At 33.5% G+C, this 12,032-nt stretch overlaps 1 protein-coding gene across 3 annotated transcripts in view; it reads left to right on the forward strand.

Moving 5' to 3' along the window:
- LOC138696021 (folate transporter 1-like) overlaps window positions 1-12,032 on the forward strand; it is a 106,975-nt gene that overhangs the window by 8,818 nt on the left and 86,125 nt on the right. The window contains exon 1 of one of the 3 annotated variants that reach the window (XM_069820499.1): window positions 736-1,490. The exons of the other annotated variants lie outside the window; for them this stretch is intronic. The gene's annotated coding sequence lies outside the window, so the exon portion shown is untranslated. Of the gene's footprint in view, window positions 1-735; window positions 1,491-12,032 lie in introns of those variants that run through there. 3 annotated transcript variants of the gene reach the window in all.

Here is a 12,032-nt window from a genome sequence, read left to right on the forward strand (position 1 = left end):
CAAAAAATCTGCTCCTGCAAACCTACTTCTTGGTTCTGTTACCAAGAGTTATTCTTCAGGACAAACAATTCAAGAGATAGGGTTCACCTTCCCTTATAATGGAGCTGGTGTATATCTCTGAAGCATTGAATGCATTTATGACATAGTGCAAAAATCTTGTACCATCTTGTTCATCATTTAAAATATAGACTTAAAAGCCTGTTTCAGGTCAAATTAGAATTTCAGTTTAATATAGCTGCTTAATGTGAACCTTTGAGCTGTCCTTGATCTCTACTGTTTTTACGAGTAGGTTGATAAATCTAACTTATGTCTTAAGAGACAAAACCTCCCCCTCATAGATGAATTGTGAAAATGGAAAAAATGTTCATTTTCTATTCAAATTAAAAAAAAAACATTTTTCATAATAATATACTTTCTTTGTGTACCAGTAATTTAAAAATCTGATATTTTGTACAGATGTCAACATTTTCTGAAGTTTACACCAAAATATGTATGTATTTATGTATGTATGTATGTATGTATGTATCCAATGCCTACCCACTTCACTTTACATGATTCGGGTTCCGCATATTGCGGATAGATGGCAGGACTGTGACTCATTTTCTAGTTGCACACCACTTTGGCAGGCCATGCTGTACATGATGTTTATCTGTGGAGTGTTATGTCTTGTTCTAGGGTGAGTTTATGTGTAAGTGTAATGTATGGAATGAGTGGTGATGATGAAGATGAGGAAGGGAGAAGGGGAAACCTGATGCCGGCATTTAGCCTCCTGTCGAATAGCGCCGAGAGGGCCGCCAGGCTTAACGTCCCCGTCCGATGGACGAATCACTATCAACAGTGACATATGTCTTCTCTTCATATGCATTGCGAAGAGATTTGGGATTTAACCCAGGCATATTGGTGCACAATCTAGTGATTAGAAGTTGTGCACCGCCATATCTCCTAGTCCCGAGGTAGAAATTTTACATGAAAATTTCTGACCCCACTGGGGATCGAACCCAGGCTGGCTAGCCTGGAGGCAGACACGCTACCACAGAGCTAACTCGGCGGACATTACACCAAAATATTCGCTAAGACACAGATTGCATCACTTACAGACTTTTACTCCCACAACAACGTTGCATCTTGTACTTTCAGAGTTGTTGCATCATACAGGAAGGAAGTTTATTGTGTCCGTTTCATGAAGCAGTTAGCTGTATTATTTCACAAATAACTTCCCATTATGAAGCCACTGTTTGCGTCATTCATCAAACTTGTATTTCCCCATGATTGATACAGTCTCTGGATTTTTCTATACCAGTACTATGAATGTATTTAAGTTTGTGCTTTATAAGAAACAGTGTTACATAAAAATACTCACTGGCATTTTGCCACCAGTGTGCAGTGTAAGCCTTTGAACTTTTGTGCAAGCATCTGTTGAGTGAAGGAAGGAGCAACTGTCTCTTCAAACCTGACGGCAAACGCAAATGTCATTCGTGGTCTAATTATAAGTGAGTAATCTGTAAGAAACAGACTTCGAAGTTTAAAGTACAATCTTTATTAGATAGATTCTGAAAGTCCCCCCCCCTCCCCCATTCTTTAATCACATGGAGAAAGTACAGTATTAGTGTAAGAGAATTAATTTTCTTATTTCAACAGAAATAATACATTTTGAGATTGCCTTTAAATTATTTTGGTCATATACAATTATATCTATGTGATTTTATTCTACAGTTTGTAGTAACAGTAAGTAACTTAGTAATTGATAAAAATGCATGTTGTCGTTCCTGCAATAACTCCTATGTGCAAAATATAAAATTTTTCAGTAGGAAGAAAAAACACATTTATTCATTCTATGGCAGTGGTACATAGGAGATTGTGAATTCTTGCATTTTCGAAAGAAAGAAATATAATTACATATAGGAGATTTTATTATTTGCTGTATCACTATTTAAGTTATTTAAAAGAGCAAAAATCTTAAAATCGATAAATATGTCACATAGAAGTTATTCCAGGAACAACGACTATGTAACTTTACATTTAAGATTTTTATTTACCTGTTTAACCTATTTAACTTTTTTTGAACATGAAACAGATATGAGTGTTACTTGCTGAATTATGTGCATAGTACAGAATAGCCAGTGTAGACTGCAATCCCCCTCATTGTTTACTCATGTAACTCCATCTGAATATTTGGACACTTTTGGTTCATTTCAACATCCATAACATTTTTGAAAGGCCAAATTTAGGATGCATGGAATCAAAATCTCGAAATTTTCTTTGGAATTTTTCCATGAAATCTGCTCCATTTTTCTCTACTTTCTTTAGTTCATGGCATGATGCAAATGACTGCATTATCTTCAAACAGCTGGAGTCCTCAGGTTCCCTTGTCTCATTATGCTTAGCTGCTGAAATATATCTGCGCTGATATCTTATTTTGTTTTACGAGATGAAATTCCTGTTTTGACCAAGACTGGAGCGATATTGCAATTTTTTTACTTGTATGGCAATATTTTCTCTACCCTTTAACACAAAAAAGAAAGAATGTTCACATATGGAAGTAATTTCTATTCTGTAGAGTATTTTTAATGATACTGAATGAAGACCTAATGCAAGATTTCAATCTCTTCAAATTGAGGGAAATTCTATGTATGTTCACTATTAAACGAGCATTACCTTGTGGACAGTTTCAATATTATCTTCTCCAGAGTTAGGTAAAAACTACTCATAAAAATTGGATCATTAAAGAAATAATATGTATTCTTACATTAATGTTATATGTAAAGTTAGCACAAAATAATTTCAGGACAATTTTAAGAGTCTATAATAATAATAATAATAATAATAATAATAATTATTATTATTATTATTATTATTATTATTTATTTTGAATATTAATGTGCAAAACAACAGCACAAGGCCAATTACAGTGTAGCACAAAATAAAAAACATAACAGAACAAATGATTATGAGAATGAATGACAGAAAATGGTAGTGAGATGAAATACAATCATTATTATAGTCAGCATTAATCATTCACCAAATGCAACAAAATAAATAGCAATAGCTAACAAATAATAAAAGATATTAAATAAAAGACTAAGTATATGATTATGTCTCGTGACCAGAATATTGTACGAAATGGAACTATAAAAATTGGAGATTTATCTTTCGAAGAGGTGGAAAAATTAAAATATCTTGAGCAACAGTAACAAATATAAATGATACTCGGGAGGAAATTAAACGCAGAAAAAATATGGGAAATGCGTGTTATTATTCGGTTGAGAAGCTTTTGTCATCTAGTCTTCTATCAAAAAATCTGAAAGTTAGAATTTATAAAACAGTTATATTACCGGTTGTTCTGTATGGTTGTGAAACTTGGACTCTCACTTTGAGAGAGGACCAGAGATTAAGGGTGTTTGAGAATAAGGTTCTTAGGAAAATATTTGGGGCTAAGAGGGATGAAGTTACAGGAGAATGGAGAAAGTTACACAACGCAGAGCTGCATGCATTGTATTCTTCACCTGACATAATTAGGAACATTAAATCCAGACGTTTGAGATGGGCAGGGCATGTAGCATGTATGGGCGAATTCAGAAATGCATATAGAGTGTTAGTTGGGAGGCCGGAGGGAAAAAGACCTTTGGGGAGGCCGAGACGTAGGTGGGAAGATAATATTAAAATGGATCTGAGGAAGGAGGGATATGATGGTAGAGACTGAATTAATCTTGCTCAGGATAGGGACCAATGGCGGGCTTATGTGAGGGCGGCAATGAACCTCTGGGTTCCTTAAAAGCCAGTAAGTAAGTATTAAATAACAAGTAAAGATATGTCATGAATAAGTAAAATCAAATCAGATTTTGCAAATTAGCACTTTTAATACACCTGGCTACTGGAGAAAGGGATTTAAATAATTTAGTGAAGAAAATTCTTTGACCACGAAAACCTTTCATGGGAAATCTAAGATAGGTGTTATGTATAAAAGAATCACAGTCAATGACACCATTAATAGCATTACTAAAGAAAGTGTAATCCATATCCTGATGTCTCGAATACAGACTGGTACAGTTAAAATATTTACTAGATAGTTCATAATTTAAAGAAGAGGAGTTGGGTACAAATCTGAATGCACAAAGAGAAATGAATTTTCTTTGGATATTTTCTAGTTTAGCTGAATCAGTAGAAGTAATAGAGTTCCACGCAACAGATGCATATTCTAATTTAGACCTTACTAAAGCATAATATAATGTAAGTAGTGTATCAGGAGAAGAAAAGGAATAAGTAATAGACCTAATGAGACCAAGCATTCTTAGTGAATGATTAAATAAATGATCAACATGGTCATGAAAGTACAATTCAGAATCCAGATATATACCGAGATCCTTTATACACTCCTTCCTGATTATGGCAGCATTCGATAGCGAATAGTTGAACTTTAATGTAGTCGTCTTCCTAGAAAAAGAGACAACGCATGTTTTAGAAATATTAATTTTCATACCGTTATAATCAGACCAACATTGAATGGCATGTATATCATTTTGAAGTAAATGACAATCAGCAAGACTATTAATTTTCCTAAATATTTTTAAATCATCGGCAAAGAGAAGATAATGGCAACAGATAGGCTTACAAATGTCATCGATAAAAAGCAAGAATAATAACGGACCTAGGGTAGAGCCCTGAGGAACACCACAAAGAGTAGTGAAAGGATCAGAGAGAGAGTTTTCCAACCAAACACAAGATTGTCTGTTGGTTAAATAGTTTTCAAACCAGCTAAGATAATTAATGGAAAGTCCAGACTGATCTAATTTACTTATTAAGATTTGATGAGGAACAACATCAAATGCTTTACTGAAATCAAAATAAATGGCATCAATTTGGCCTTGGGATTCAACTGTAGGCATAATAAAATTGAGATAATTGACCAAATTCGTCGTTGTAGATTTACTTTTAGTAAAGCCATGTTGAGCAGGATTTAATTTAGATTTAACATAAAATGAAACATGTTTATAAAATTTTTTCAAAAATTTTTGAAAAGTTATTTAGTATTGAAATAGGTCTGTAATTATTAACAGTATGTTTATTACCATTCTTAAATATCGGAATGACAGACGCTTCCTTCCATAAAGAACAATAAATACCCGTTCTAAGGCTAAGATTAAAAATAAATGTTAATAGAGGAATAAGAATTTGAGAACAACCTTTAATAATGAAATTAGGTATGCCATCAGTTCTCATAGATTTATTGGGTTTAACCTTTCTAATGACATTCAAGACATCTTCACACACAATAACCGGTAAACATAAGCAGTCAGTAGTGATGGAATCACTAACAAATAGATGATTGAGCTTTTTTTGTACCTATTTAAATTGATCAGCATTTGCGATATCAGTTTGATCAGTGTGATGTGCTCCCCATTAATAATTAACTCAGTAGGCAAGAATTTAGATTTACGAAATGATTCTACATACTTCCAAAATTTCTTAGGCTCATTTTTCAAATTTCTATCGATAGATTGGAGCCAAAGTAATTTATCAGATTTTATCTTATTTTATACTTGTTTTCTAAAGGAAGAAAAGATAAGATAATGATGATCAGATTTGAATTATTTAAAATTCTTGTGAGCTTTATTTTTTTCTTTATGAGTAAACGAAGCGAGTTTGAAAACCACTTAGGATAAGTAGATTTTTTTACTCGTGATAAAGGTACAGCAGCAGCAATCGCGTCATTTAATGTATGAGTTAATGAAACAATGGCTTCATTGACATCAGTAGACTCGTAAAGACTAGTCCAGTCATGATTAAAAAGAGTTGTGTATAATTTCATATAATCACCCTGAGAAATTAAAATAAGGTTGATTAGAAGAATATAAAGGAAGAGATAAATTGAGTTCAAGATTAACACAAATAGAAGGGTGATAATTGTCTTGACGAACAAGTGAATGATTAGCTAGATAAACAGAACTATTAATAACATTGGTAAAAACAAGATCAAGAAGATTTTTATTATTCAAAGTAAAATTTATCTGATTTAAGACAAGAAGACAAGAAGAAGAAAATAGATCAAGAAACTTAATTTTTGCGTAATGATGGATGTTAGGAAGGCTACAACCAGATCCCCAGTCAATACCAGGAGAATTAAAATCACCGAGAATAAATATTCTAAAATTATGTGAATCAAGGTTATTGTCAAGAAAAGTAAGATAATTTCTTAAATTTTTAGGATCAGTGTCAGGAGAGAAATAGTAATTACCAATTAATCAATTGCTACCATCAGAAATTTTTATTTCAATCCAGACACATTCATTAATTTTTTCTAGATCATGTCTCCTGCATATAATGGGAATCTGATTGCTTATCGCAATTAAGATGCGTCCACCTTTACATTTATTAGTGTCACCATGCACTCTGTCAGCACGAAACACAGTATAAGAATGAGGAAATAGATTGGTACTAAAAACAGACTCAGATAACCATGTTTCTGTGAGACAGATGATTGCTTCGTTATTGGATACTGTATTTTGAAAAATTTCATCTACTTTAGTATTAAGTCGTACATTTTGGTAATAAATCTCAAGGTGATTATTAGAATTACACATGACAATAGAATAACATAACTAGGAGGAAGTGCCCTGAGTATCATTGGAAACCACTAGTGTAGCAAAATCAAAATGCTGTTCAGGCTTAAGCTTTCCATAGAACGGCGCAATTAAACAGCCCTCTGGCCAAACATTCGGATTATTAATAGCTTCAAAATCTCTTTCCTCCACTAATATGTGGAAGGAGGAATATGTTTGAAATTTTGTTTTTAATTTTGTAATCTTTAGGAAATTGATATTTATTTGATTCGTCAGAGAATCCTTAATATTACTTATGCTTAGGACCAAATCTAGATACAAACAGAGATTTGGTTTTCACTCGTTTGGGGGCCATCTCAATACCTGCGGCATTGCGTGTCCCAACCCACGTTCGCGTTTCCGCCTTTTATGAGTAACAACTTGAAATCCATCAAGTAAGAATTCAACGATCTCAGTAATGGCTGGACTCGAAATAGTACTTACAGCAGAAACATCATCCACAGCTTTCCTCGCAACAGGATGTTCGACTACAGCAGAATGTGCATGATCAGCAGAAATCTTCTTCTGTGCTTGCTGAACTGCTGTGCTATACAGTTTAATAGAAAGTCGTTTACTGTAACCACCAGACTTAGAAGAGCTTGAATTACTAGTAACAATTTCCGATACTTGAAGTTTGATGCAGCATTTTCTGATTTTAAATGTGCGACTTCACTTTCCAGGTTCTTAACATGTTCCACAACAGAATTCGAAGTTTCTAAAATAGACACACTATTAAGTCTGACAGTCTCGATCTGCACAGATAGTGAATTCACTGTTTGAAGTTCAGGTAGATTCAGCTCTCTAGTCGGACAGATGATCTTCTTTTTCACAGCCCCAGTACCAGTTTTCACTGAAGAAATATCTTTATGCTCTGACTTGGGGGTACAATCCCCAACACCACTGTGGATAGAACGAACAGGCGTATTATCTCCTTGAAGACTCTTCATTGTATTAGTGCAGGTTTGGCAGAGATATGTAGAACAGCCAGTCTTCATAAATATATCATACTCAGGCTCGCCAAATTTAAGGCACCCTAGATGGTACCTTAGACCACAACTACCAGAACACCTGAGAAATTTCTGCCTTCCATAGAAAGCCGCGTTGCATATAGGACAAAAATCCCCACTCGGCGCCATGCACTGGTCACTGTAGTATAGCTATCACAATGTGTGGAGCTAATAATAATAATAATAATAATAATAATGGTTTTATTTAACCTGGCAGAGTTAAGGCCGTTAGGACCTTCTCTTACACTCAACCAGGATTAAAACTTGCTTACTTCGTTCAACATATACTGAATCAGATTGTAAGTAATTACATACAGATACAATTTGCATAATGATATCAAAAGAGGCAGTTAAATAAAAATTTACCTAATAAAATAAAAATAAACACAGTGGAATACATATTGATGTTAAAATCAAATACATGAAATCAGAAGATAATTCAGTAAAATGTACTCGATAAAATAATAATAAACACATTGGAATGCATATTGGTATTGAATTACAAGCAAGTGGAATTCACATAATTAAACCAGAAACTCACAATTGAATAAAATGTACACAATAATAATAATAATAATAATAATAATAATAATAATAGTAGTAGTAGTAGTAGTAGTAGTAGTAGTAGTAGTAGTAGTAGTAGTAGTAGTAGTAGTAGTAGTAGTAGTAATATATATATATGTAGTGTGGAATATATATTGGTATTAAATTGGTGTTAAATGAACACAATTTACATAATAAAGTCATAAACAGAGATTTGAATTAAGAATGCAAAAAAAAATGAAAGCTGCGGTAAACATATGAGCGTTAAATTAGAAGAAAATACTATTTACATAATGACATTAAAAAGACGATTGAATTAAGTGTACAGGGTTGTTTCCGATCTCTGATAATGAATTTGAATGACATCATGTGCGTTAGGAATCACACCGATAGCTGAATTGCGGAGAGATTGGTGAAGCTCAAATGGAATTAATTTGTATCATCTCGTGGGATGCGGTGACTTGTAACGGGGGTGGACTTGCTTGCTTTTTCCACTCTGGAATTAATCCCATCCGAGCTTTGCCAGTCTTATTAGGTACACACAAGATGCCTTTCTTGGAAATAACGAAACCAGGTAAAAACCCTGTACACGATACAAATAAGAAACAAAAAATATAAAGTAAACACAGTGGAATACATTGCATTAAATATTTGCAATGCATTAGGTCTGGCAACTGATCATAAGATATTCTTCTAATTTATAGTGATATCATTATAGTTTTCAGTAATTGGCATTAACTGCAGACGTACAGGAAACGCAATTTGTGAATTGAAATAATGTAAGAACAAGTACCCTGCAAATGTGCGCTAATCATAATACAGTGCCAAAAGTGGCATGTAAATTATTATATTTTCCGTACATGCCGTATGGGTGGCTTTGGATTTCAGGACATGTGTCAAGTAAGTTCAAAACAGTGCACGAACACACGCACGCAATATATCACGTCCTCTTTAGAAGTTAGTCATCTGGTAATCATACTTACAGTTGTTACACTGCCGAATGTGCTTTTTATATAGAGGCTAATAGTTCAGTATCTTAAAGTTTGGACCTTGACAGCAATTATCTTCGTTGTAAGTCGAATTGATTAGTGTCTTGCTATATTGAGTACAACTTGTCTCCATGACATGGGTTATCAACGACTTGAGATTAAATTAATGTATGTTGAGTTTGATGGGTACAAGAATTTTGCAAGCATTGCCACTTAAGTGGTATGTATCACATCTCTTTTAAAGTGTTCTGCTCAGATGCTGTTACTGCCTTCTTCAAGATATATTAAAATGCAGTAATAAATGCTTAATTGTGTTTAATCTAGCCTGTACAGTACATTTATACTTTTAGAGTAAAATGTAAGCTGTCAAAAGAAAAGGTGACCACTCTCTAGAAGCTAAATTCCCTTGCTACAATTCAGAGACAGGCGATGTTACATGTTGTTGGACCACATGGCCTGATTGGCCTGATATCTACAATTATAATTGTTGTAGCATAATCATAGCATTCTGCGCTGGAACTCATGTGGTCGCTTGTTCGAACACAACCTGGTGCTTTTTTAGTTTTTTTGTTTTTAAGAGAGAGGTAGAAAATATAATTGCCTTGCCTCTTTTAGGACTGTTTTAGACATCAGTTTCACGAATGTATTATGCCATGACTTCATCATTATTTATTATGACAATATGGCTGCAAATGAAAAGAAAAAAGATTTTATTCTCAACAAAAATATCTTCCGTGGCATAAACAAAACAAACTTACTGGCATCTGCCTTAGAAAATTCAAACAATTAAAAGTTCCAAAAAACAAAACAAAAAGCAATCTTCCTCCCATCTCGATCACATCTTGCAGTTGAGTGGGCATGGAATTGACTAGTCTTTTCAAATAACGACTGTTCTCAGCCACGGCATTCCAAGCATCCTGGAAGAGTTTCCACAAATCAGAATGTCTTGGAGGGGGATTGGACCAATTTTTCCGCATATGCTTCTTGTGCCCCTGTAGCTCAGTCAGAAGAACATCAGAATTTAGATGTCAGTGCCTCAGGTTCAAATCCTCGTCACTTCTTTTCATTTCATTGTGTTACAGGATAGTATATATAATATAATATAAGAAGAAAAAACTAACACTAGTATTAAGCAGCTATATTGTTCCAAACCTAACATTAAATTTTTATTATTTAAATTGCTAAAGAATGATAACAGAACGTAAATGATAACTCTAATATTATTTATTTTTCTAAAGAATGATAACAGAAATAAATGATATCCTGAATATTATTTATATCGCTAAAGAATGATAATAGAATATAAATGATAACTTGAATATTATTTATATCGCTAAAGAATGATAACAGAATATGAATTATAACATGCATATTATTTATATCACTAAAGAATGCCAGTAACAGAATATAACTTGAATATTATCTATATGACTAAAAAACGATAACAGGATACAAATGATGATTTGAATATTATTTATATCACTAACGAACATTAATAAAATAAAAAAACTTGAACAAGACTCAAACTCACAACCTTCGAATCACTAAGCAAGCGCACTACCACTGCTTTACAAGATACAGATATCAAATGACTTCTGCTTAAACACAATAGTTCCGAAACTGCTTCAAGTGCGATTCTCAAGCGCATGCAGCGTGTAATGTCATCATAATCCAAAATGAACTTAGAATATATTCACTGTACACGAGTGTGGTCACTTTTTTTTTTTTTTACAGCTATACTTGGAATCTAATCTAACCTGTTTTGTTAATGGAAATAACTACTTTACGCTTTTCAGACACTATTTTATCCTTACAGTGTACTATTCTAATTTACAAAGGTATAGTATAAATTATAAACACTTTATCATTTATTACATTTTAGTGTGTTGCTACTTGATAAACCTTATTTCATAATCTTCTGGAATAAAGCTTCTAATTTGTTACATAAGTTTGTACACATGCTTTTGGCAGTCTTAACAGAAAGTCAGAAACATTTACATCATCCTTGATCCATTGTTGGAACAGTCTGCTTGATAACAGTGAACAACAAGAATTTTGCTCCGACTTAAAACAATGTGTCCCTTATGGTTTGATGTGCGCTGAATCTGAAAATGCATCTCTTTTCTTCATAGATATACTATGATTTCACTTTTCGGTAAGCGCTCCCCCAGGAAACATCTGGTTCTGGTTGAGGGTATAAACCATAACAAAAGCTAATGCATTTTATGAGTTTATAACTCATTTCCGGTTTCTTATGGTTGTTAGCATGTTCTTTTGTACTTCTAATAAATAAACAGATATTGGTGCCTTCTATTAAGTAAATTTCATAACAGTTCAAAGTGAGGTGTATGCAATGAACAAACAAGGGTGTGGTTTTCAGTATTTAAAGGAAAAGATTACCAGTTTGAGTGAAGGCAAATTAAAAGAGGGCATTTTCATTGGTTCACAAATTCACGAAGTTATGGCTGACCCTTTATTTGAGAAAAACTTTCCGTCACAGAACGAATGGCACGGTGCGCTTTCAAGACATTTCCTCAAATTATATTGGAAATTCTAGGGCAGAGAACTACATAGAACTTGTGAAAACCATGTTAAGTGCATATGACAAAATGGAGTGTAATATGTCTCTCAAAATACACTTTTTATATTCTCATTTGGATTTCTTTCCTCCTAACTTTGGAGCGGTAAGCGACGAGGGTGGGGAAAGATTTCATCAAGAAATATCTAAAATGGAAAGGCGATATAAAGGAAGATCATCATCCAGCATACTTGAAGACTATTGTTGGTTCCTTGTAAAAGACAGTCCCGGGTCTAGTTATAAACAGAAGTCATCCAGAAAATTATTTGAAATGTAAGTTCAAACTCCGGGATTTTTCTCATTATACACATGAAATATT

The sequence above is a fragment of the Periplaneta americana genome, chromosome 3 (assembly GCF_040183065.1).
Source record: "Periplaneta americana isolate PAMFEO1 chromosome 3, P.americana_PAMFEO1_priV1, whole genome shotgun sequence".
Lineage (NCBI taxonomy): Eukaryota > Metazoa > Arthropoda > Insecta > Blattodea > Blattidae > Periplaneta > Periplaneta americana.